The following is a 25,633-nucleotide window of genomic DNA, read 5'->3' as shown; positions in this document are numbered from 1 at the left end:
AATAGTCTGTGAGGCCATGTTTGATTATGTTTGTGTGTGTATACACATGTACACAATGCTTTCTAGTGATTTCCTCCATCATTTAAAAGTCCCCTTAGACAGAGAACTATTTCAGATTCCTGTATAAAACTAATCTTAAAAAAAAAATATGGTGAAAAACAAACACTAATCTTTATGTGTAGCCCTAGAGCTCCCACAGATCACGTATTTGGTGTTTCACTCCTTTTACTCTGTGGCTTCTTTGTGACTAATTGTATTATCTTCATCTTTTTTTATATCAAAGTTTAAAAAAGTCAAATAATGAAGTACTTGTAGGAAGAGTGATAGTCATCTGTCTATTTTCCCAACCAACCAAGAATCAGCTGTCTCCAGAGAAGAGAACTTTTTGTTTGAGTTCATCTATCAGGACTGTTTAATTTTCAAATTACAAAAATACCAGCTATATTGGTCAGGAATAGGTTTACTGAATATAATAGAAAATACAAATTAATAGTAGCTTGAACACTTTATCATTTATTTTCTCAGGTTAAAAAAAACCTGAAGATATGCAGTCAGTCTTTGCTAGTAAGCTCCACATTCAGTAGGGATCTGGGCTGTGCAAGTATCCTGCTCCCTCATGGCTTCCATTTCCAAAGTTTCAAAATGCTTGCTTCTAAAGCAGCTCTGCTCACACAGCAGGAAGGAGTAAGGAGCAAAAGAAATACGGCATGCTGGATCCGTATCAAGCACCTTGAAGGAGTCTTCCTGGAAAGTCCATATGGCACATCTTTAAAGTTCATTGGCGGGAGCTCAGTCATTTATTTGGGATCAGTACACCACTGAATAAAACTGGAGTTTTATTACTCATAAAAGTAGATGAAGAATATTGTGTAGGTAATCAGAAAACATATATTGCTTTATATAAGTAAATGATTTAAGGGTTATTTATGGCTTCAGGTACAGTTTGATCCAGCTGATAATAACATCCTCCAGACTTCTGTTCCATTTCTCAGAGATTCTCTAGCTCATCTTACTTATGCATTGTTTTTGCCCCTAGACTGTCTCTCCCCAGAATGACAGAGATGGGTGGAGCATTTCATGATATGTATCCTTACACCTTACTGTCCAGAGCAGGATACTTCTCTACTTCTTTACTTGTGGTTGTTTGTTGACCTCCCAATATCACATCCTCAGTTCCTTCTGTGGTCACTTCTGCAACTTTAAATAGCATAATAAAACCATTGCTTATTCCATTAACCACAGGGATGGACATCTCTTGACTCCTATGTTGTATGATAAGGATATTAAGGTTCCTTCACCCATTCATCACACCTTTCCACTTTTACCTCTCCAACTTTGCCAGTACCTTCATTTATATAATGTTGAGATTGAGAAATAGACATTCTGACCATCCTAGTTAAGTCTTCTTAAATGCCTCAGAAAAAATTCTGGGCTGGGGCGGAAAATGATAATTAAAGCAAGCACAGTGAATGAAATGAATAGTGTATGTAGAGAGTGAAAGAAGAGGAAGGGCTTTGACATTTAAGTGTTAGCCGGAAAAGGAGCTGGCAAGAGACTGAGATTTTCAAACCTCAAAGAAAGAGAATCAGTGAACTGGGGGAGTAGCAGAGGTGATGTTGAACTTCACACCTGGAACAGGGGCTCTTGCTTTAGCATTCCTAGCAGATGGCGCCCAGCCTGTGCTTTGGTACCTACGGTGCTAGACGGCTCCAAATGTTACGACAGTCTTACACCAGGCTGAATTGTTTCTCTGTAATATCCTAGCCTGTTTTGCCTTCTCATGCATTAAAAGTCCAGTTCGATTTTATTATTTCTCTCTGCATAATAGCTCTTGAAATAGTATGATAGTTAAGTGACCAATACATATACTGTCATCAACCATTAATGTTGCTTATACACTGCTGTTATTGTTACGATTTTTTATCTCATTGTTGCACTCAGCAAAGGCTTTGAAGGCAGACAGCCTGAATTCTAATCTTGGCCCTCTCCCTTTCTAGCCATGTCACGTCATCTCAATACCAAGTTCCTTTACCTTTCTTAGCAAAATGACTAGCAAATTGTATGCGTTCAATAAATGTTGTGTAGTCATAAAATAACAACAGCAATAATAAATGCCATACGCTCCATTTGCTACCTATGCTTACCTTATTAATTTTTACAATGTGTTGAAATTATCTGTGTCCAACCTTATCTCCTCTGTTGGCTCTGAGTGCTTTGAAAAGAGGGATACATCCTCTTATCTTATTTAGCATATCCCCCATGGTTGAGTACAGGGTCTGCCACAGAGAAACTAGTAAAACATCTGTGGGACAGATATTTGCCAACCCCCTATTTACCCAGGTTGCCCTTCTTTCAACATGAAATGATAGCTCGAATCATCCACTAACCACCCTGCTGTAAGTGCCTCCTTATCATCTGTGGGAGACCCCACAGAAATTCCACACATGTGCTCAGCATCCGAAGATGTCAGCCATACTCACTTTGTCCCACTCTGCTCTGACCACCTCCGTTGCCCACTGTGCTGCTGGTGATGGCACCACCAGTATCTGTGCCAAGGAGTCTGGCTCTGAATGATCTGCCTCTCCAGGGGCAAGGACAGGCTTCCTCCTTGAGTCTGAGCCTTGCTTCATTACTTGGGCCCTTGAACACAGAGTCTTGTCATATGCTCAGCCTCTCACAAATCCTTCCTGAAAGCACCTATTGGTTTTTGCTTCTAATCCTTTCTCTCTACAACTCAAACCAGTCCATGGAATCTGGTAAGGTGGGAGGCTGCTCTCTATCCCCCACTTTTCTCTTCTACTCACTGTAGCTCTGCTCTCATTAGAACTCTATCTTCTAGAAACAGGGGGAAAATCTTCCAAGTTTGTGAATGGGGTAAACTGATATAGTGCAGGGGACAATGGGCAGTGTGGAGAAGGAAGAGATTTGTTCACACTAGCCAAAGGTAGTCAAAAATGTCCCATTAAATATAGTATTTAAAATTTATATCCAAATACCCTTGTCCATGTTAAAATTCAGTTTGCCATTTCTTGAATGTGTAGTGTTTACACAATTCTATAACTTAGTTAAAACTCACAGAACTGCATACCAAAAAATACAGCAAATTTTTACTACATCTAAATTTTAAATTAAATTATAAAGTTTCAGTTGTGCCAGAGTTTTGCCTGGCAGATCACACTCATGATGTTTTTCTTGTGACTTGGCTGTTCTTGGAAGATTTTATTTTCTAATTTTCCTTCCCAATAGGCTAAATATTCATTTGTTTGATTTTTATTGATAATAAAACATGGATTAGATAATGGTCTTTTCAAGCATAAATAGATTAAACCCAACAATATGAGGAAGTCTAGAGGACAAAGAACAGCTAAGCACAAAAAAGAGCCAGGAACCTCTTATCTGGACAGTGATAACTCTGCTTGGCCGCCCTTTATTTGCCTCTATTCTCTGCTAATTCAGGCAGCCGGCTTTTCATGTTCAAAGCAGGTTCACACAGACTAAGAGCACCCTATCTTTAAATTTATGTGATCTCATACTCTCTTGCTCAATCCTGTTAATTCCCATTGGAACTGACTGACTTCTGGGCAGATCTTTCCTGATTAGAGGCAACCTGAAGCTTCTCACCTCCTTCTCTAGGTCCTCATCCACTTTTCAGTTGCAGACATAATGTCACAGCATCTGAACCACCTGTTCCTTTTCACAGCCCCTCCTGCACACAAGTCTCTTATCTTATCACAGAAGTCAGTGATCATCCTTCCATCCACATGGTTGTGGGTTTCTTTGGCCTCCAAGGGCCCTTGGTTCCTGGGCAACTCTGACCGCCCTGGAAAGCACAGGGGATCAAATGGAAATCCAGTTGTCCTCTTCGTATTTCTATCCGTCCAGCTCTTACCAGGGAGTATCCACCCTAGGCCAGGCTCCCTCTGAAGTGCAGAATGTCTTACCTCTAGCAGCTTACATTTTACTAGAGAGAAAGAAAGTTTAAAAAAAAAATCTGTGAATTAGTTAGAGTGAGATAAGGACTGAAAGTGACATAAACAGAGTCTAGGACAAAAAAATAATGGGATGAGGGATATGTGCTCAGGGGAATCCTCTCTGTAAAAGAGATACTTAGCTTGAAGCAGAGGAGAAGACTTTAGGTTTATGAAACAGTAAATGCAAAGGTCCTGAGGCCAGAAAGGGCTCTGCAGGACCAGAAACTAGCATGGCAAGAGCACAGTGGGAGAACAGAGAGTGTGAGCTGGGGCAGAAGACAAAGGACAAGAGCTTTATGGAGGCCGAGTTAAGGAGTCTGAGCTACAAGCCTCCTTCAACAGGTCTAATTTGGGTTTGGAGGAGTGGGAGATAATCATACACTCCAGGATGTGTAGCAAAGTGAGAATAAACACAGCCCTCTGTGGGAGATTTGATTCTTACAAGCAGCACATTGTAAATGTTTCTCCATTTGCAACTTCATTTAGAGGAGGTTTTGTTAGCAGTTGCTTCCTAACAGAATAATTGTCTAAGGTGAGTGCCTCATGTGCCCATTGGATGCCACAGTGTCTTTTTCTAGGGTCTTATTTATTCTGTAGTGTTTATTAAAATGAAGCCAGTTACCCTGGCTTCATTATAGGAAAGGTATTCACAGTTTGGTTTCCATTCTTTTGCAGCTGTGTTAAAATTTTGTCCAACTGTTTAAATTTTTAGCAGCTCTTAAGTGGATGGAAGGTATGCAGGCTTCCAGTTTGTGAGTTCAAGAGAAGCACTGATTTATTTTAGCAATTTGGATTTGGAATTTGATTTCTATCTTCTTTGTCCTTTCTCTTTGTTCTCTGCCTACTTTCTCTCTCCCCCTCGCTCTCTCTCTCTCACACACACACATGACTGCATCATGCAGCTAAGGCACCCAAAGTAAAATTAGCTTAAAACAAGCCTTGAGACTTTTAAGATAACCCCCCATGGTATGGTGCTGATAAGAGCTTTAAGCCCATGGCAGACTGCTATGCAGTAAATACATAACAGGATATTTGTACCAGTTGAGCAAAGTGTGGACAACCAGAAAAGAAAAATAGTACTTGTATCTGCAGACTAGAAGAAATTAGCAATAGAAACCCTTAACATGTTTCAAGTTTGTAAATGAAATAACAGAATCAAAGCTTTCTCAGTCTCCTCTGAGTGGTGTTTCTGCGCTGGTAGCTCCACTGAGCTATTTGTACCAGAGGCTTCCTGGCAGAGAAACTGCGCCTGGAAGGAAGACCAGCCTGATAGCTGGCACATCTCAGAGGCCCATAGTGGCCATTTATTATTTTCATGCTGTTAGCTTCCATATTTGCTTTCCTAACAGAACCCCAAATTTGCTGGGGAAGTCAAAGCTCCCCAGTTGTGTGCAGTCTTGGTGGAGGGACCTGATCCTTTGTTCCTCACTCTCTGATTCAGGACAGGGTAAGGAGGAGAAACAAAGCTAACTTTGTCCTGTGTGGCATGTTGTCCCATGAGAACCTGGTTGGGCGACCCAAGGATGGAGAACTGGTGGAAGCCATTCACCATGTCAGGAGGGGTGGCTAACAGTCCTGATGGAGTTCTCTGTGAACTTTCTGCTTTTTGGCTGTCTGGAGCTCTCCTGGTACCTGCTTCTCCAAGCCTGGCTTCCAGCATCTCAGTGATTCTATGAGTCCCTAAATAGCGTTCCAATAATTTCTTTTGCTTAAGTTAGCTAGAGTCCTTTGCTGTTGCTTGCTGTCAAAAGCCTTAATTGAGATGGTACAATAAATGTTCCTAGAATCAATGAATTAATGGAATGAAGATAAGCCCAGATTATTATTTTTTTATTGATTTATAATCATTTTACAATGTTGTGTCAAATTCCAGTGTAGAGCACAGTTTTTCAGTTATACACAAGCATACATATATTCATTGTCACATTTTTTTCTCTGTGAGCTACCATAAGATCTTGTGTATATTTCCCTGTGCTATACAGTATAATCTTGTTTATCTATTCTACAATTTTGAAATCCTGTCTATCCCTTCCCACCCTCTGCCCACTTGACAACCACAAGTTTGTATTCTATGTCTATGAGTCTGTTTCTGTTTTGTATTTATGCTTTGTTTGTTTTTGTTTTTGTTTTTAGATTCCACATATGAGCGATCTCATATGGTATTTTTCTTTCTCTTTTTGGCTTACTTCACTTAGAATGACATTCTCCAGGAGCATCCATGTTGCTGCAAATGGCATTATGTTGTCAGTTTTTATGGCTGAGTAGTATTCCATTGTATAAATATACCACTTCTTCTTTATCCAGTCATCTGTTGATGAACATTTAGGCTGTCTCCATGTCTTGGCTATTGTAAATAGTGCTGCTATGAACATTGGGGTGCAGGTGTCATTTTGGAGTAGGGTTCCTTCTGGATATATGCCCAGGAGCGGGATGACTGAGTCATACGGTAAGTCTATTCCTAGTCTTTTGAGGAATCTCCATACTGTTTTCCACAGTGGCTGCATCAAACTACATTCCCACCAGCAGTGTAGGAGAGTTCCCTTTTCTCCACAGCCTATCCAGCATTTGTCATTTGAAGATAAGCCCAGATTATATTTCAAGCCTTTTGTGACTTTTCCCTTCTTTTGCCACCATCAGAGAATTGAATCTCATCTGTAAATGTGTTTTCTTGGAATGTGGAAAAATATCGAGGTTTTATACAATTTTCCTTTTGGAGGCAAAGCTATTTAAAAAAATAATAATTGAGCCTAAAGTTTAAATATAGGCTTATTATATGGCAGTTAGAAAATAAACATACACATAAAGAATATAAAAATATTCATAAATGTCTTTCTATATAATAAGTATCAACTGACAATCATGTTTGATAGCTTAATTGTATCTTATGGTAGAGATAGTATGTTTAGTTAATCCCCCATTACATTTGGGCTATTTTCAGTTATTCACTGTTATAAAAGATCCTGCAGTGAACATTCTCTTAGGTAAATCTTTGTGTACCTAGGCTTATTATACTTATGATGCATTTTAAGTAGTAGAATTATTGGGCCAAAGAGTTAGCATGTTTATAGTCATTTTACTAATAATAGTAGCCCTTTTAAATAAAGCTGATTAAAAAAAGAACTTTTACTGTGGGAATGTTCTCCAGCAAAAGCAAAACAAAAACAAACAAACAAAAGCCAAAGAAAGGAAAAGTCTATGTTTTGAGCGATGCCTCAAAGCAGCCACATTTAAAACCACATTTCACTAACTGAGATGCTTCAATTGACCAGCCCAGCTAAATAGAGACAGATGGTGCAAGAAAACATTGTTAATAGCCCTATCTGTTCAACACAACCAGACATTGCACTTGCTTGCTTGATCCATTCATTCAAAAACCAGTTACTGAATCCCCACTGTGTGCCTTGCATGGATCTAGGAGCTGGGATGTAGAAAGGGAGGTAAGACCTGGTCTCCACTTTGGAGGCACTCACCAGCGGCCAAGTCGACCTGTAAATAACTCACAGTCACACAGTGTGGTGGTTAGTGCTGCAGTACAGAGAGGGAAACAGCCTTGTGGGAACAGAGAGCCTAGAGCAGTTTCAACCTGTGCATATAAAGTCTGTTCTTCTCTCTTGTTCCCTTCTCTCCCATTAGAAAGCACCATTTGAAATGGAATATACTTTGAAAAATACCAAGTTTTACAGAAGCAAAGAAGTAAGAGATCAGGAGCAGCTCCATGGAACCCATGAGCACTGAAGAGAGGTAGGACAGGCCACACCTGGAGGACGGCACTCTGGAGAGGACTTTGCAAGCACTGGTACAGACAAAAAAAGAAAAGCGGGGGTTCAGAGAGCAAATTGCTTGAAGCATAAGGTTTGGGTGTAGCAAAATGGCTTAAAGTAGGGGCTACCTTAGATTGCTATTAATAACAAGATACGGCATTTGTGTATACCTCCATCAGTAAAAGAGAAGTACTGCATTAGGTACCTATTCCTGCTACAACAAATTACTTAGTGGCTTAAAACAACACAAATATATCATCATACAGGTCTCTAGAGCAGAGGTCTGACATGAGTCTCATTGCACTAAAATAAAGATGTCTGTAGGGCTGCCTTCCTGTCTGGAGATTCTAGGGGAGAATCTGTTTCCTTGACCTCCCCAGCTTCTGCATTCCTTGGCTCAGAACCCCTTCTTCTTCCTGCAAGGCCAGCAGTAGCTGGTCAAGTCCTTTTTACACTGCATCACTTTTGACCTCCTCTTGCGCCTCTCACCTCTCCTTTCAAGGACCTTTCTAAAGGACCACCTGTACAATCCAGGATAATCTCTCATCTCAATATCCTTAACTTAATCACATTTGATTCAGTTGAATGGGAATAGGGAGGAAACAACAGATACCTGTGGAAGAGTGGGAAGAGCCTCCCTGGGAAATGGGAAGAGGTAAGTGGGTGCTGAGGAGAAGGGGAAGAGAGGTAGAGACCTCAGAGATGATTCAGGCTTTGTGCTCCCACGAGCGTGAGGGAAATGGTGTCACTCATCAAGAGTATTTGGTTTAGGAAAGTGGTGTAGTGGTAAATTTAAGTTTGGATCTTATCTTTAGAGAAATAACTGACCATTTTTACACTTTCAAATTTTGAATGGGGCATATAACATGAATAAATATTCAAGACATATACATGCCAGGGAGAGAAATAATGGGTAAGAATGGCTGAGAGTGAGAAGTGTTGAGACAGAGACAGGACACAAAGAAGGTAAAGAGATACCTAGGGTGGGGAGAAACTGAGATGGGAAAGGGAAAAGGTAGAAAAAGTGTACAAGCAGGATGGGGAAGAAATACAGACATTTGGGGTTGGCAAAAGAAGGGGGAAGTGAGAGGCAGGAATATCAACAGAGAGAATCTGAGGAAGGGACCAGCTTAGAAGTTTCTGGAATGAATAGGTTGGTCAGTTTAAATTTCCAGTTCACTTGGGTTGTGCTCACAATTGTAAGTTAATAATTTTTAAGATTGCCTGGAAAGATTTGTTTGCTTTTGGAGGTTAATTTCTGTCACAGTGCCTCTGTTTTGTCAAGTTCCCACGCAGACTCAGTGGTCCTGGAATGGGGGAGTTATCTGGCCAGTAGGCCATTTGGTGCCTCACCTGTCTCACCAAAGGAAGAGTTTTCTTTCCCCTTCCTTTCTTGAAGTTGCTTAACTCTTGAATTGTTCTGTCCCTGGAATCTGAGGCCTTGGAAAGATGTGTTGGGGAAAAAGGTTTTCCATTCTGTCTCAGTTCCCCACAGATACTACAACTCACTAGTGACACATAGGCAGAAGCTCTGGAGAGACTCAACAGGACTGCAAGTTTATGGTCCCTATTTCTCAGTGAGGCTGGGCTCTGGCCTCACTACATGCTCAAGGTCACAAGTGGACAGAGCTAGGGGAATAGCCTTCCTCCAGAGCAGGGAAGCAAAACAATTATTGACAGGGTCACTTATGAAGACTTCAGTCAATTGAAACATTGGCTCTGGAAAACTTGGGAGTCTTCTGTTTAAGGGCCAACAGAGCTTACTCTGAACCCTGCTCCCAAAGGAGCCCTGCCCTGGCAGAGTCCGAGGCATGAGAAGGAAGCAGGCTGTACAGGGGTAGGATTTCCATTGGCGCGGACACCACAAGCGCTTTCAGTTTTCAAGTTTATTATCTCTCAGCAGAGGAGATGGGTACTCAGAGAGGTTAGCCCACTTGCCCAAGGTCACCCAGGAGCCAGCAGTGAGCCCAGGACTCGTTCCCTCGGATGGGCAGGGTTCCCCAGGAAGGCGTCCGCTGGCCCACCCCGAGGGGTGAGGTCCCTCTGGCCCTCGGCGCCCACTCCCCTGCGCGCCCGGCCGCGGCCCCGCCGACCCCGGCGTCCGGCGGCTGCGGAGCTCCCGGAGCCCCGCTCGGCCGGCCGCGAGGAGGACGATGCTCGGCGCGCACGCCCAGGTGAGCCGGCGCTGGGGTCCCTCCGCCCGCAGCCCTGGGCCTGCGCCTCGCGCCCGCCGGCCTCCCAGCGCGGGGGCTGGAGCCGGCACCCGAGGGGGCGGCGGGGAGGGCGCAGGCAGCGGCTGGGAGCGCAGCGGCGGCGACGGCAGAAGCTCGGCTCCGCGGCGAGGGGTGGCCGCTCCGGTCCGCCAGGGCGCCTCGCTCCCTCGCCTCGGGCGGCGGGTAGGTGCGGCGAGGGCGTGGGGGTCACGGCCCTGCGAGCCCACGTGTGCGCGGGAACGCGGCGGGGGCGGGGAGGCACGGCGGGGACGGCTGGGGGCTCCGGGCTCCGCGGACCCGGCTTTACCTCAGGGATGGGCTGCGCGGCGGCTCAGGCTGTAGGTGGGCTGGCGGGTTGTGTCGGACATGCCTCGGGCGTGGGACCGCTAGGGTTGCGGCTAGTGCCCGGCGCCGGTGTACGTAAGTACTTGTGAGACCGCCGGTGTGTTCGCTGGCTCTGTGAGGTAGTGTGTGTAAAGGGTGTGTGTGTGAGAGAGAGAGTGTGTGTGTGAGAGAGAGAGTGTGTGTGTGAGAGAGTGTGAGAGAGAGGCGTAACACGGGTTTTGCATCCATAACCGTGTGTGACCGGGTACATGTGTGGACCCTGTGGATGGTCTTGGATGTGTAGCAGAAAGAGTGTGCTGTGTGTGTGTGTGTGTGTGTGTGTGTGTGTGTGTGTGTGTGTGTGTGTGTGTGTCTGTGTGTGTGTGTGTGTGGCGAGATGTACATGTCCGGAGTGTGTAGCCGGCTGTGTGTGTAAGTGACCGCGAGTGTGTGGGCGCACTCTGCGCTGCATGAAGCGTTCGCGCGGAGGCTGCCAGTGCTAGCCAGCTTCCTGCAGTCGTCGTTCACAGAATCCCAGTCCCAGTTTCACATGCATTTCCCCTCAGCTTGCGACCCAGTGTGTGGCACTGTGCTGTAGTTGCCTTTGGAAGAAGCGGCTGGTGATACAGGGAAGTGGTGGCTGGCAGAGGTGAAGTCATGGCGAGAGCTCGTCTTCCTAGAGTTCAGTGTTGTGAAAACGTTGGCTTGATTTCCCTTGGTCCGTTAAAATGAACAAAAAATGTTTCTTAGGGTACAGGTTAGGCAGGAACCAAAAGGTGGCTTTTGATGGAAGGACACTGGGGCAAGTTTGCTCTCCTTGCTGGAGGGAGTCCCTGGATCAAAAAGCTGTGGTAACCCTGGGGGCTGGGATGGGGGTGTTTGCCTAGTCCTCTCTGTGGAACTTCAGCGTCAGTGCTGAGGGAGGAGAGGTTGCTGCGCGCTGCTGGTGAACGCAGGTGATGAAAGGAAAGGACACTAGTGATGGATGCAGTGCCCTAGAAACAAGGAAAAAGTCAGGACAGGGGATGAGACTCATGGCGTTCTGAGGAGCAGGTCTCACGTAAAAAATGATGCGTGTAGAGGGGAGGGTATATATAGCCCAGTGGTAGACCACAAGCTTAGCATGCACAAGGTCCTGGATTCAATCCCCAGTACCTCCATTAAATAAGCCTAATTATCTCCCCCTACTCCCCCAAAAAAGTTAAGATAAAAAAAAAATTTTTAAATGATGAGTGTGGAAAAAAATAGTAAAGAGGATTTGTATCATTTTCTAGTCTTTTTTTATCTTATGTTTATTTTTCCTACGTGACTCGTATTTATTATAATTATTATTATATAGTTGATTGGCACATCATTTGAACTCCAGGAGAACTGTGGCATATCAACCTAGCAAGGAGCTTCGGAGAGTGTTGAGCCCATGATGAGCAGAGGTCCCAGGGCCCAGAAGACAGTGGTGCTCTTGAGTTTTCTGGATTTCACTCCTGAAGCACTGGTCTTTGGAGGGGCCACAGTGGCTTCATAACCACCAAATTGAATGTTTTCTTCAACTTGAGTTCTTGCAGACCTCCCTGACACTGTTCATCCCCTCATCTCTTCCCCCATCTTCACATGCTAAAGAACAACATCTGAAACCCAAAGTAAGTGACCAGCTACCCTAGACCACTTCCTGACTTTCCCATCTCTTGTTGAACCACCATCAACTCCCAAATCACCCTGGCTTGGAACTGAAGTTGCCTCTTTATTTCTCCTCTTCCTTTATCAGTAGCAGCGATAGCTTAATCAATAGGCAGGTCTTATCTGGCTTTCCTCAATACCTCTTGAACCTAATTTGTTTGTTTTTTATTCCCACTGCCACCACCTTATCAGGTGAGACCCATATTCAGGGATTTCCAGAGATAGAAACAGATCTGTAGACTGTGATCATTGAAAAAAGTCAAAGCAAATACACATAGGAATTCCTTGATATTATCACTGACTAATAAGTTTTTTCTTTGAACAATCTGGGCCTTGTATGGTTGTAGCATTATCTGACCTAGATCAAGTCTCTCGGCCTTTCTTGGCCTTTCTAAATCTCAGGTTCTTCATGTGTGAAATGGGATGGTAGACTTCAACTAGAATCTAGTTGTTAGATCATTTCTAAGACTTTTTCCAGCTCTAGAATTCTCTTATCATTGATGTTCTTTTAACAAGAAACATTTCCCCCATTGCCTTATGGTTACCTTCCAGTATCTAACTATCTTAAAAAAAAATTTAGTTTGTCTTCAGGGAAAGAAACTAGGCAAAGGGGAGAGAATGAAAATGCTCTATTGACTTAGGTTTGTGGTTGAGGGTCAGCTGCACACATTGTCTTAGGGTTGAAAAGGTCTTAGAAGTCACCCAATTTCATCTCTCATCAAGTGCCAGAATCTCCCATATCATTGCCTTTTTGAAAATTGAAAAAAAAAAGTATGAAGTCTTACTAAGATAACTTCACACACAAAGTTGTAATTCACGGTTTCTCAAACCTCTGTACTATGATGTTTTGGGCTAGATAATTTTTTGTTGGGAGGGACTATCCTGTGCATAATAGGATGTTTAGCAGCATCTCTGGCACCCATACGGTGCCATTAGCAACCACCTACTGTGACAATCGAAAGTATCTCTAGACATTACCAGTGTCTCCTTGGGGGATGAAGTGCCCCAGCCTCACCAAATCCTGTTGAGAACCACTCTTGTAATACAAGCACAAGTTTTGGGGCCTTGTACAGAAAGACCTTACAACAAAGTGTTTTAATAGACAGATGAACTGCTGTGTTGCCAAGTGCTTTTCCACCCTCTTCCAACTTAGCCACCCTCACACATTTACCTTTACGCCTCCTGGTTTCTTACTGCCTTGTTGCTATGTCTGGAAATGCTCAAGATGCTGCTGAAGGCTGAGAAGTGTTTTAGAGACAATGTAATAATAATCCTAATAGCTCACATTAATCTAGCCCTTGTTATGTGCCAGGTACAGTTCTAAATGCTTTACATAGATGATCTCATTTAATCTTCATTAAGAGTCCTATGAGAAAGATACTTTTATTTTGAGGTAACTCAAACTTAGGTGGAATAACAAGCCCGAGTTCTCTCAGCTGTGAAATGGTAGAGCTGGGGTTGGGTTGTGTGCTCCAGGGTCTGTGTTCTGAATGCCCGCAGTCAACTGGCTTCTGTGAATGGGATCTTTATGTCACAGTGGGAAATGATCTTAAACATCATCTAGTTCAATTGTAGAATCAAGTCTACTTCTAGGAAGGCTAGAGACTACGAGGTTGGTAGTTGTGTTCAGCTGAAATAATGTGATTTCTTCCCTTTTTTGTCTTCCCATTCTTTGTATTCCAGTTATTCAGAAATAGCTCCAAGGCATACACAGAGTGAAAGGGATAGTGGCAGGGTTGGATAAATTGGGGGGAGAGGAGCTCAGGGAAAAAGAAGGATGGCAGAAAGGAGCAAAACAATTAAGTCCTCACCACATCTAAACTTTAGATATCACTTCTGTCACCAAAATTGCTTTGGCATATTTTATCAACACCCTACTTCCATATTCTTTTTGGCCTGCCCTTTCATTCTTCCATTCTGCATGCTGTTTTTATACTTTGAGGCAGTAGAAAGTTGTATGCAGTTGGATAGGGGACAATATAGTGTGATGTAAATAGCCACCAAACAGGCTTATTGGTAGAGCTAACCTTAAATATAGCCAGAGTAAGAATGACTACTGCACCAATTACTGTTAAGCTCAAAGATCCAAGGCAAGCCCTAAGAAAGTTGACTATTTCCTCTAAGACCCTATATCAACACCCAGATTGCTGGTCCCTGTTCCCAGAATTTCTGTTTCAGTGCTTTTGGGTTGAGGTCTGAGAATTAGCATTTCTAACAAGATTCCTGGGTGGTGCTGATGCTGCTGGTCCAGGGACAACAATAGTGAACCACATGATTAAGACCTAATAACCAAATAAAGCTCACAATCCACCCCCTTGAGATTTTTTAAAATAAAGAGATATCTTATTTTTAAGATAACTCAACATTTGGATTTAGGAGAATCAATGGATAGAGCAAGATTGAAAGAACAATAATTGCTAGGGACTAATTGACATCTCTCACTAAGCATCTAAGCTTTGCCTCTCATTTTGAATTTCAGAAAAACCTTTGCTTTTTGTCAGTTATAGTATTTCTAGGTTGGAATAATTCTGATCTTAGATCTTTTCTTGTTCCGTACTTCCACCCTCCCCTACTGCTACCTCAATTTGGATAATAAAATTCCTCATTATTCACAGGATAATCCAAATAAAAGATAATTTAATATCTTGTCTACTGCCAGATAAATTCTGACTAGTCCATCCAGCTTTTGTTTCCTGTGGCTTTGTACTTTTTTTCCCTTTCAAATCAACATTAGCACAGTGAAGAAACCCAACAGAAACTCAAGTCAGAACATTGATGTAACTGATTAAATTTTTAAAAATCTCAATCAGAAAAGTTTCTTTTAAAACCAAATTTCAAATTCTGCAAACTCCTTCTTTCTTCTTGATTACCAGCACCTATTTCATTTTGCACGGCCACCCATCCTTCACCTAGGCAAGGTGACTCTTAAGTACTTGCTCAGAATGATTTAGTGATTCTGAAACTCATATTCAATTCAAGTAATGTTTATTGAATATGTACTACGTATTGTGGAGTTATATACACCTAGTCTTTTTTGATTTTTATATCAAACCCCTGAAAGAAGAGTTGTTGTTCTTGTTTACAGATGAGGAAGCCAAAGTCTGCAAATTTAAAGAACAACCTTGTGTTTTCAGAAGGCTAATTGTATTAGTAAATATTTTTTTTGTGTATACATAATAAAAGCCAGCACTTTCTTGCTTAAGCAAAAAGTGGAATTTATTGGAAGGATAATGGGGCTTCTCGTCAGTTCAAGGAACTAGACCCCAGGAAGGTTGGAAACCAGGTCATCTTCAGATAATTCAGCTCTGGGAGTTCACAGTCTTTTCCCCATTGCTGTATCATTAATGTGACATATTCTTATTAGTGTGTCTCTCCATTCAAATTCTTGAGAGACAGAATCGGATTGGCCCAAGGTCATAGCAGAGGTATAAATGCCAAGGTCTCACTCTTGTATTGTGGTGGGTATTCCCAGCACAAGTGATCTAGTGATGCTTTAATAAGTATCTCCTGCTGTCACATAACTAGTGTAGCAGAGACAGGATTTGAATGCAGGGTTGACTCGAAATCTGGTGCATTTCTCCTACCAAAGGAATAGTTGAGAGAGAAACACATTAACTTGACATGTAATGATGGCCACTCGCCTTTATTTTCAGGGTACTCCCATGTTGGGCATCCCCTGCATAGGGTCCTGCTGCTTCTGTTTGTGCATACCTCCTGGTTTCTGATACTTCTGTGGCTGCATTCTGGCTCCTCTCTGTCCATCTGATTTCTATGCCATGTGGCCTGGCTTCTCTTTCTGCTCATGCATGTCATGTCTCTGGCTCACCTGGCACAGCTCTGACTCACAGATTATAAGAGCTCTGAAGGCATTTATCATCTTGTCCCATCTTCTAACTGCACAGTAAATAATCATTACAAAAGTATGCCAATACCATGGGCATTGCTGAGAGCTCTATGTCTCATCCTACTTTACTGACAACACTGTTGTTGCATTTTAAAATTTCCCAATATTTTATTGTTAAAAATGTTTAAGAGAAAAGTTCAAAGAATTATATAGTGAACATCCATATACTTAACACATAGATTCTACAATGAACATTTTACTAATTTTCCTTATCATATTTCTGTCTGTCCACTCTTCTATCCATTCATCAATCCATTTGGGGGATGATTTCAAAGTAAGCAGCTGTTTCTAATTCTCATTTTTATAATTGGGAAATTGAAACCAAGACAGGTGACATGACTTGCCCAAGATCACTCATGAGGAGGTGGTGGATTGAACACTGGCAATCTGACCACTTTTTTTTAACCACCAAACAGCATTGTATCTACTAGCAGGGGAGAGGGAAAGACTCTCTCAAGGTCACCTAGTGACAAGACAGTGACCAGCACCCAGGTCAGCTGATTCTCAAGCTCCCAAAATTTCCATTACATTGAGCATGATAGTTAGTCTACTTTCCAAGTAGAAGCAGCATTTCTCCTGCTCCACAAATATTTGCAGGTTTGGTGCTTTACAACCTACCCCAGATGTCTGGAAAGTATGATTTTTGATATAGATGATTTTACAAAACTAATTTACTCTTTCTTCCTTCTCAGAATTTTAGAAGTAGTTTGTAGAAATGACAGCCTGGGAAATTACCATTTTAGATAACTTTTTACAATATTCAGAGAACTTTCACATATGTTATCTTATTTGAACTTCATGAGTGATAGCAGATCTGCAAGACAGGTGGGCTGGATATCTTAACCACATTGAACAGCTGGAGACCTGGGGCTTATGGAAGCAAAATGAGGAACTCAAGAGTCATGTGGTGCTAAGAGCGAAGTTGGGATATGATAAAAAAAAATTATCATCTTTCAAGTGTCAGTAGACATTCTGTAGGTTTCAAAGAGCTATGTAAATAACTAATAAAATTAAGCTTGAAAAGTTGAGATAAGGGACTACTGAGATCTGGATCCTTAATGGGATAACTTAGTGGTTGAAAGGTCTGGGCTGTGGTGTGCCCTTGGACAATACCTCCTTTCTATGCTTACTTTCTTCATCTGTGAAATGGGGATAATTGCAGTTCTCCTTCATAACATGATGTGAAGATGAAATTAGGTAATGCATGTGAAGGTTTAGTACTTGTATGTGTTCAGCAAATACCAGTTATAGAAATGTGTCCTGACCACTCCCCTGCTTCCTCCCCAGTAGTCTTCTCTTCTGTGTTAAATGGGCCCCTCTAAAATCTATGGATATGATTTTATCTTTTCCCCAAGGGGTTTGTTTAGGAGCTGTTGGAAGGAAATTGTGGGCAGCAGTCTTCGGGGAGGTAACATCTTACTAGTCTAGTAAAGATGCAGATTCTGCTCAAGAATTTCCATCTAAGCCCTAAATAGCTCATGTCCTTTGAGATTGCCCTGGCATGCTTAATTGTATATGATAATCAGCACATGATATCTGAAGTAGAGAGTTTTGTATATACTGTTTTCTACTCCAGGGGGTTCAAAAGAAATAGAAAAGAGTGAAGACAGAAGAGGTAAATAACTCTGGCAGAGACCTTTCTTTTGGCATGCACAGCAAATAATGTAATCTTTGTCTCTTGGCTGATGAAGCATTTAAACAGATATGGGAAAACTATTAAAGAGGATTTCAGAAGGGCATGCTCACCTGGTGGATTGTGATCCAGCCTTGATATGTTTCCCAAACTGCTGTCTATGAATCATCTGTGCCAGAATCACTGGGACATTTGTTAAAATGCAGACTCCTGGACCTACTGATTCAAAAATGCTTTGAGTGAGGCACTTGAATCTGCAGTTTTGCAAGTGATTTTTAGGTATTCTGATGTTTGAGAACCACTGATATCAGCAGCATAATTCTGCAAGATCCTAAACACTATAATTTGGTGACTTAATTTAGATGAAATGCAAATTTTAGTTTGACCTTCTCCCAATTCCAGGTCTCTGAAGTCAGTGGTGATAAAACCTTTTGGGCATTATCAGGCTCAACTTTCGAGGGCTTGTTCTATAGAGAAGAGAAATAATTTCTGTAAACACATCCCAAAGTAGGAAAGATCAGCCCCCAGATGCATACCTGCCTTTGTGGAGAAGCAGAGTGGGAAACATCCAGACTCCAATGACTGGGGCACTGCGAAGCTGGAGACCACCTAGTTACAATAGCTGGCTAACATTACTTTGTGAACTTTCTGGGCACCTGCTTTATAAGTATTTATTTTCATTTGGTTTTTGCAATAATCTTGTGACATTGGTATTATGCTCATCCGGGTCACACAGAAGAGGCCACTGAGGCTAAGAAAAGTAAGTAATTTGTCCAAGGGCATACGGGCAATTGATAGAATGAGGACGGATTGCAAGGCTAATCCTTGAATCAGGGGCTGGCAAACTATTTGACTGACTGCCTATTTCTGTATGGCCTGCAAGTGAAGAATGATTTTTACATTTTGTAATCGTTGAAAAAATCAAAAGAAGAATACTATATTGTGACAAGTGAAAAACATATGAAATTCAAATTCCATAAATAATTTTATTGGAAAACAGTCATCTTCATTCATTTGTGTATTGTCTATGGCTGTTTTCACACTATAGCAGCAGAGTTGAGTAGTTGTGATAATGATGTTATACTTGAAAAGCCTAAGATTTGTTAAATGGCCCTTTATAGAAAAAAAAAACAAAAAAAAACCTCTGCTAATCTCTGCTTTAAATCACTGTCAGCATTTCCTGAACTTCTTTCACCTTTGTGATTCTTGCCACCTTCCTGTGCCACCTGGAGCATTATCTGCATAGCACTTTTCTTTAGATCTATCGGTTTTCCCTAAATGAATTTATTTTACAAAGAAACAGCGTAAGTGTAAATGAGTACCAATTGCAAGAAATAGAAGATAACTGTAAAAATAAGTGCAATTTATCACACAAAACCATGTATGAGATTTCAGCTAAATAGTTGGAGCAGATAATACCACTGCTTCTCCCATTTTCCTGCAGATCCTCTCACTGTTTCTGTATAAACCACAGACTTCCAGTGATGAATCTCTATAATTTTTGGAAGGCTGCCCTCAGTCTGCTGAAATTGACTTTTATTACAAGCATGATGGACTGGAGGTGCCTGGGAATCCATGTCCCCCTGTGGACAACCCAAATGATGGGTGTGAGAGTGTCAGAACCCCAGTTCCCTCCCTACTTGTCCAGGGTAATTCTGAGGCATGTGTTTTACACTATTGCCCAGAGCTTCCCTGTGGGATTAAGCTTCGATGGCTTAATAACACGTTCCTCATTCCCTTTCCTATATCATTACTCCCCTGCCAGGGTGCCTGCACCTGCCAGATCAACTATGTGCATCTATTTAATCTTCACCTCAAGATCTGCTTCTTGGCGGGACCCCAGAAAGACAACAGTGTTTCTCACAAAAGACTGTGAGCCTTGAACCTGTTTATTATAAAAGAGAGATTACCAGATATCAGGAAGGACTCGAAGATAAACTAACACGTGAGTCCTTTTCTTCGATGTAAATAAGTGATTAAAATAGAAAATGAAAAGAGAACACATTTTTTACCATATGATTCGATGGTACTTAATGCTCTATCCACCTACTTCCTAATATCATGTGCTTTCTCCAGGAGGCATGAGAACCATACTTGGGAAATCTATGTTTAACCTTAAGGAGTGGCCCCCAGAGCAGCAGCATAGCAGTACCTGGGACCTTGTTAGAAATGCAAAACGTCCACTCTAAACCTACTGAATCAGAAACTTGGAGGTGGGGCCCAGCCATTGTGTTTTAATAAGGCTTCAGGTGATTCTCGTGCATGCTTAAACTTGAGAACCTCTGCTCTACAATAAACAGCCTCTATTTAGTTCTGTTCTCATTGCATTCCTGGATTTCATCAGAATTCAGAATCATCCAAGACTTGCTCCTTCCCCTCAAACGTGACTGACTTATGGTTTTCTGGCTCCTGTTCGAGCCTCCCACTGAGGTGGGTGGACCTTGTTGCTTGCCAAGGCACACAGGTCAGTAATTGGACAGCTCTGATGTTGGATGGTCTGTCTCACAGTGAGGCTCAGTTCTCTTGAGACTCCCACTACCTCCACTTTGTCGACACAAAGACAAGGCTAATTCCTTTCCTAATGGTCAAGTATAAACTTTCATATCATGTCATGCCATTCACTCAGCAGTGCCCTATGCCCTGTGCCTCTTTCCTCACAGAACATATGGCCGTATCGAGAGTGAGACATTTGTCAGGTGATCAGAAAAGTAAATATATAAATAAATGCCTTCTGAATCATCTTCTTTTCTTCATGAATAGTCCAGATCCATATTTAATTGGATCTGGTTTCTTGTAGCTGCACTCTCCTCACCACATTGTTTGGCGGCGGCGGCGGCGGGGGATTGCTTCCTTAAAAAAATCTGATTTCTAGAAATACTCTAGATATACTCCACTCAGTTCTACGTGGAATAGAAATTCATGTTCCCCCTTTACTTATAATCCATTTCCCCCCCCAAAGGCAGAGTGGGTGTGCCTCTATTGAAAACATCAGTTTTTTAATAAAGGAGCTAAAGTTCCCAGCTGAGAAATGTTTATTTACCTAGGAAAAATATTTTCTTAGTTATTTTGAAAAAAGTTAAAAGCCATCTTGCATGCTAATTGTATATATCAGTATGGTGGTCCTTTAAGTGTAACTGAATTGGCGTCTGTATGGCTTTTCATTTATGGAAAGGAAACAGCTAGAGGCTTTTTATTTAGGACTAAAACTTTCTAGGTGACAGCACAAATGGCATATTGACCTCCAGCCTTAGAAAAAGACAGTTTCAATGAAGTTCCAGCCCTTGAAATACAGATTCTTTTTTTTTATGGTTTATACACATTTTCACTTGTGCACTACCTTCATTTAGGTGTCTGGATAAACAAATAATGTGATTTTTTTCAGGAGTAATTTATAGAAAGAAATTCTTTTACAGAGTATAATCAACTGATCGAGGTTAAAAAAAATTGCTGAGACAGGATCCTACAAATTCCAAATATCTTCCAGAAAGCAAAGTCCTAGTAAACAGCCAAGGAGAGCAATTTTTTTTCTTCCATTTAGTGAGAATTTGCACAGTTGCAAGTTTTCAGATGATCTAAGAGTTTTCTTTTTCCCCCTCAGTAAAGGTTACTGGGAAATCATGATGACCACGGGATGTAGAAGGCTGTTTTGGGGAATGCTTGTGTGTTTGATCCACGTGAGATTGGGTGTTGTAGTACATCTGGCTGGTAATGGGTTAGGGCAGTGATGATGATGAGGTGATGAGACTAACAAGCATGTGACAGCTAACTCTTTGCAAATATCTGGCCTTAGTAAATCACACATTCCATTGTTCTTTTAATTCCACCTGCTCAGAAATGTCTGTGATCATGCTTGATAGATGGAGCCTGTTTGTGACAGTATATATGGATGGAGCTTGCATCCTTTTTTAAAATTGGAAAACCATTCAAAACACTTGGTCTTTGAGAAACAGAAGTAACATGAACTGTCACAGTCCTATACTTTTAGCTTTGGAAGAAACCCTATCAGTCATCAAAATCACATCTCTCATTTAGACATCCTTAAATAGTTACCCACATGCTGCCTACATACCTCCAATGACAAGCAACTCACCTCTTCAAAAGTTCTTTTAACTTCTGAGAAGTTCTAATTGAAATTTCTCCTTTTGCTCACCCTGCCCAACACCCTGTAGCCCAGTGGATTCTTCAGATGGAACAGTTGAGACCCAGATTGTAAACAGACTTTCTTAATAATGGGAACAGTGAGTTGGTAGCCAGACTGAGGGACTGTTGGCCCAGTGTTCCTTCCATTATGCCAAGCTCCCACCCTCAATTTGGCAATAAAGATAAATAATGTTTTACTTATTCTTGACACTTGTCCAAAGCAAAGATATTGGAGTATGCCCTTTGATGTAGAAATTTAACCCATGTAGGCGTTCTTGATAAAGAAACGTGGTCAATCCATGCACAGTTATGCATGAATATCCACCCATGCAGCCAAAACCAAAGAAAAAAACCCAAAGTGCAGCAACGGGAGCTGAGGTTATGACAAAGCTCCAGGTTGGCAAATGTTGGCAATGTACCAAACTACATTGATATTTCACTCCGATAGGTGGGGATTATTTACAGCTGAGCCCTGTGCTCATACTCTTCATAATAGAGATGCAACTACACACCTTCTGTTAACCATTAACTGCTGTTCACAGCAATCTCTCAGAGTATTCTAAGTTAAAGAACAAGGGTAAAGATGGGGTGTACTTACCTTCGGGGTTTGCCCTTTAGTTATTTAAAATTTGTAAGCTAGAAAACTGAGGGTTGGAACCAGCATTGGGTGACATAAAGAATTTGATCTCTTCCTCCTCCTTCTCCTTGTGTTTTAATGAAAGATCAGTCTCAGTGTATCTAACACAGGAAAGAAGCTCCAAGGAATCTGATGGAGTATGTTGCTATAGCTTTACTTTCGTGACAGATAAAGTGTTTTGAATAATTAGTGGCTTGAACTTGTCCTAGCCCTGAGAGAATACAGAGACCTTCATTTGTACCTCACATGGTAGAAGGGTTTGTTTGACTCCTTCTTTCAGCCCTTCCCAGGACTTGCTGTGCTTTTTTTCTGGTTATGACAACTTAGGACTGAAGGAGACAAGGATACAGCAAGACTGTTATTAAAACACACATATACACACGCGTGCACACTTACCACATGCACACAAGGTTTAACTGAACTTTAAGTTAGCAGAACGTTTTGAAGTGACATAGCTTTTGTCTGAGCATAGGAGATGTTCTCAGTTGATTGTGTTTTTAATTAACTAGGTAGTGTTTTGTTAAGGAGTTAGAAATATAAGTATGCAAGATAAAGGCGTGATTCCTTGCACACCCTTGTCACTCTGAGCCATGCTCCCAGCAAGTGATGTCCCTATAATCATGGCTCTGATTAGATATCCCTGGTGAGCATAGCAGGCAATAGTGGACTATATTCAGTGTATCAATTCAGGGTAGATACTAGTCACCAGCTTTTTTTTTGTTGTTACTGTTCCTTTCTCTCTGACTAAAAAGCATGTTCTCACTGGCTTGTTGAATGGCAGTCATTTTAAATTTGTTCATTGACTTTCTATGGCAAAAATATAACAATGTACATTGCTGTGAATATATAGTTTTTCCCTTGTTGTAACATTTTCAAATGCAGTGTCAATGAGATGAACCTTTAGCTAGCTTTTAATTGATTTTTATAGTTCCAGCTTTCCTTTCTTCTAATCTGTGTATAGATGCAATATTGATTTTCTTGTATGTAAATCAGAATTCTTTGGATTTCAGATAATGGCTGGATCCCAACTCAAAATGGCTTACAGAGGAATAAAAAGAATTTGTTGGCTCATGTATTTGGGAAGTTCAAGATAAAAGCATCTTAAGATACTGCTAGATCTTAAGCCCTATGTTTTTTCATCAGGACACGGCATTCTTTATGTTGCAACTCTGTTTTCCTTTGAGTGTTAGCTTCATTCTCAGACAAGTTCTCCCCACAAAGTGGCATTGATGGTCATCAGCAACTTTGAATTGAAAGTCTGTAAGTTTAGCAACACCAGGGGAAAGACTTTCTGTAGCAAAAAATCTCAGGACTGGCATTAGTAGTCTAGCTGGAAAGTTAATGAATCCTTGTGGCCAGAGAATGGTCCATTCTGATTGCCCAGTCCTGATCATGTGCTCATCACTGGGCTTGAGGCCGGGGAGGGGTTCCACAAAGGAAAAGCAAGGCACTGATCTCAGAAAAAGAGGAAATAAATGGTCAGCATAAAATTAAAGCAAATGTTCACTTTCATGAGGACATTGCCTTGTTAACAGTGGATGCAAGTGTGATAAGATGACAAGAACTATGCAAAATAAATCTTGAGTTTTGAAATTCACAGCCCTGGCTTCCCAGTGTGGTCAAGTGCTGGCTGTGTGACTTTGGCAAGTCAGTTAACCTCTCTGACCCTTAGTCTTTTCATCTAACAATAGAGATAAAGACTCAGAAATTGGAGGAGGAGGAAAAGGACAGTATTTGGCACTTGTTAACTCTTAGTAAAGAGTAACTAAATAAGATGAACTTTTATTTTTATATTTTTAGAAATTATAATATTGTATTCTGGTGTGGTCCATATATTACCTCCCAGAGGGAAAATTACAAACTTTCAAACCTCAGTTTCCTCATTTGCAAAACTAACTAATTACTTAGTTGACTCAGCAAATATCTATGATGAGAATACAATATGTCAGGTATTTTTCTAGGCACTGAGGACATAATAGTGATCAAGATACAATTATGCCCTCTTGAAACATATTTTAATGGGGGAGACAGATAAAATAAAGAAGCAATGGAATATATATAATGTGTGTATTAGGAAGAAAAAAATAGAATGGATACAGAGGACAGAAACTTTCAGAAAATGAGGTCTGATATTTTACTTAGGTAGTCAACGAAGTGACTTTTGAGCTGTGTCATTTCATTAAGGAAGTGAGGTAGAGTTCCAGGGAGAGGAAACATGTGAAAAGGGCCTGAGGTGAGTGCCTGCTTTGATGGTCAAGGAAAGCAGCAAAACCAGTGAGCAAGAAGGCAGCGCAGGGGTGGGGCATGGCTACAGCTGAGATTGGAGAGGAGCTGTGGCCGGATCATGTAGGGTCTGGTTGCCTATGATAAGTTTGGATTTTATTCTAAGTATAGAAAGTCACTAGAATTTTATACAGGCAAGAAATGATCTGATATACATTAAAAAAAAATATTCTGGCTACTGTGGGGAAAAGAGATGATCGTGGAGCCTGCAGGAGTCGAGTTAGGAGAGTTTGGTGGTATTCCAGTGAAAGGAGATGGTGGCTTGGACCAGGTGCTGGATTTGGAGGTAATGAAAAAAAGTTAGGATTGAGAGAGAGTGAGTTTGCTGATCGTTTGGTTGGAGGATGTGAGAAAAAGATAGTGTTTGGTTTGAGTAACTGGGTAAATGGAGAAGCCATTTACTGAGATGGAGAACAGTAAGGGAGGAGCAGGTTTCTGTGTTGGAGTGGGAAGTAAAGAATTCAGTTTGAAATGCTTTTTAATCATCCAAGTTGAGATGTGACATGAATCTGGGAAAGGTTTAGGCTAAAGCTATGACTTTGGGAATCTTCAGTGAAGAGGCTGTATTTTAAGCCATGGAAATGGATGTTTTCTGTTTGTTATTTTTTGCTCTTGCTAGAAACATGGCTTATTTATATGTTCTGCATTAGGACGCTAGCTAGCGAAAAGAGGTAACTGTATTGTTATGATTAAAATAGTACATTGCCTAAAATGGTCAACCATCTTGTTTCCTATGAGGATTTTCAGGTTATTTTTTTTCTTAAACCCCTTTTGAGGGTGGGTAATCATATCCCTTTGAGAATCTAGTAAACTCTTGAGAATCATCTGCCTAGGGGAAAAAAAAAAACATGTGCACATGCATCATCTCACTTTGAGAATGATGTTAGGTAGAGGATGACAAAGGGTGGAACCCCATCACTTCAGTAGTTAGAGCTTTGTACTTATGTATTTCAAACAGAAGATTATTCCAGACTCAAAATGTAAAAAAGATAGAGCTGCTTTGCTTGAGGTCTGGGAAGGGGATTGAGTCCTGTAGACAGAGCCTTCCTCTCACCTGCCACAGACTCTGAAATGCCCATGGCAGCCCATTTTA

At 41.4% G+C, this 25,633-nt stretch overlaps 1 protein-coding gene across 2 annotated transcripts in view; it reads left to right on the top strand.

Moving 5' to 3' along the window:
• Window positions 1–25,633, top strand: part of HTR4 (5-hydroxytryptamine receptor 4) — a 260,433-nt gene that overhangs the window by 124,287 nt on the left and 110,513 nt on the right. Inside the window, exons 6-7 of one of the 2 annotated variants that reach the window (XM_074360903.1) lie at window positions 7,605–7,712; window positions 19,246–19,425. The gene's annotated coding sequence lies outside the window, so the exon portion shown is untranslated. Of the gene's footprint in view, window positions 1–7,604; window positions 7,713–9,386; window positions 10,366–19,245; window positions 19,426–25,633 lie in introns of those variants that run through there. The other variant, XM_074360904.1, reaches the window with a different exon arrangement.

The sequence above is a fragment of the Camelus bactrianus genome, chromosome 3 (assembly GCF_048773025.1).
Source record: "Camelus bactrianus isolate YW-2024 breed Bactrian camel chromosome 3, ASM4877302v1, whole genome shotgun sequence".
Taxonomy (NCBI): domain Eukaryota; kingdom Metazoa; phylum Chordata; class Mammalia; order Artiodactyla; family Camelidae; genus Camelus; species Camelus bactrianus.
This window is presented reverse-complemented; position numbering and strand designations above follow the sequence as displayed.